This window comes from Athene cunicularia (assembly GCF_003259725.1).
Source record: "Athene cunicularia isolate RWA chromosome 1 unlocalized genomic scaffold, athCun1 chr1_part1, whole genome shotgun sequence".
Taxonomy (NCBI): Eukaryota; Metazoa; Chordata; class Aves; order Strigiformes; family Strigidae; genus Athene; species Athene cunicularia.
In genome coordinates, this window is record NW_020799091.1 from 18,031,912 (window position 1) to 18,034,001 (window position 2,090).

Sequence of the window (2,090 nt, forward strand, 5' to 3'; positions counted from 1 at the left end):
CCCATTGGCTTCGCGCCGCGGGCGGCCTTCGCTTCCCGGCGGGCAGAGAGCCCGCCCCGGGGCGGCCCCCGCGGGCGGGGCAGGGCCCGGACACCTCCTCTCCCAGAACCCGCGCTGCCCTCCCTGCCGACTTCGCGTGCCGGCAGCGCTGCTTTGGCCCCTGTGGAAGGGCCGGCCCTGCGTGCTCACCCTCTGGCTGCACCAAGAGGTAGCGGGCGAGCGTGGTCCCTTACAGGGTGGGAGGTAGGAGCTCAGCGTTTACCGGGACGGAGGTCCCGCTTTGGGTGGGACAAGGCCAGGGTTTTACTCTGTTGTTAAAAAGGGCAGACCCCTCTGGCCATGTAATCGAAGGTGTTCAGGTGTGCCCAGATGAGTGCCCACTGAAGCTGAAACACCTGTGAGCATCCAGGCCTTGGGATTCACAGCTGCCTTCAGAGACGCAAAGAACCCATCACATTTTGTCCAGACACACTACAGAATACATCAAACTCCGTTGCGCTCTAGTTTTTGACAAGGGCTCAAATGAATTCCAAAGTAAAGTTCAAATCTGAAACTAATCCATACTTTTCCACATTAATCAAGGCCTTATTATTCTTCAAAATACATTCTTCTTGAATTCTGAATTTAAAATATATTTTTAATGTCTTTGGTTTGTATGAACAAAAGTTTTTTAAAATTGTGCAAGAATGTGACATTACAATGTCAACAGAATTCTTTAAGCTGCTGCTCTACAACTTGCTGTTCCTGCTGGCATGCTGCATTAGTCATTTTTTTTCTAATTCTGTGTAGTTCCTACTTATCTGCACAGTGCTTTGTAATCATGCTGAATATTCCTGAAAAGAAACAAAAGTTAACATTTTAAATGCTTGTTGTCAAAGGTTATATTATCATACTTTAACGTAACTGAGAAATACTTGCAAGTTTTCCTGTGTTTCTGGCTTTCTGAAAAAAATTAAGTTGAAAATTTCTACGTTTGTTCCCAGAATAAATGTTTCATAGTTACTGATGAAGTTGAGTGAATCTTTCTTTGTATATAATTTCTCCTAGTTTCCAAGAAAAAAATAAAAGACCTACATAATCACTTATACATCCATTCTCCTCACTGACACTTTGCTAATTCCAGCCACATTCAACAAGGAGACAGTGTAAGTTCCTAAGGGCTTCACAAAGACTGCTCAATGGACAAGCAAGTGAAAAACCAAACTAGTATCTCTTTGACTTCACGCCCATAATACCACCCATTGAACCTGAGACGTGCCAGTAGCTGGGAAATGGAGGTAGAGCGTAACTGGGCCACAAGAAGATATGAAGAAGTAGGACACCAGCATGGAGGAGGCCAGGTCGTGACAGTTCTGCAGCTCATAGATTGTGTAGGCTGACATAGAAAGCATTGTTTTATGATTGTTGCAAGTACCAATTATGTGCTTTTGAAGACTAATTGAAAATAGCATGATTTGACACGTGTTACAAATACGTTTGTCTAGCCAAAGCATAACTGAAGCAATCAACACGTACTTATTTTGTGTGCTCAAACTTTTAGTTCAAAGAAAAAAAATTAAGTTCCTAGAACATAAAACTAATGCCTCCTGGTCTTTGGAAACACGGTTTTTAGAAAAATTTCACAATCTCACCCATTTGAAAGTACTTATAAATTATTTTAATATTCTTTGACCTCATGAGATCTGTATTTATACCTTAAGTTGTCTTAAGTAATAGACTATTAGAGACAAAAGCCATTACAGATAAATGGATTCAGCAGAATTAAATGCTTACTTAAACTGGAGGTGTTACTAAAGGGGTTTGAGAGGTAATCACAGTTGCGATAATAGTAATAACAGGGCCTTTAAGTTATGTTGGTGAACAAAACGAGGTCTGTGGCAATGAAATCTGAACTATATTACTCTAATTCATATATTAGTGACAAAGCCACATAGCTCTGCGTTAGTTATTTGATTAGGGTATGACAGCAGTCATATTCCCCACTGTTTGCGATGACCAGACATGCTGGTGAGTCCAAACTGAACAGATCAAAAGTGGAGAAAGACATTTGCAAGAAGAAAGGAAAATATAAAGAATTAAATTCTCAGAAG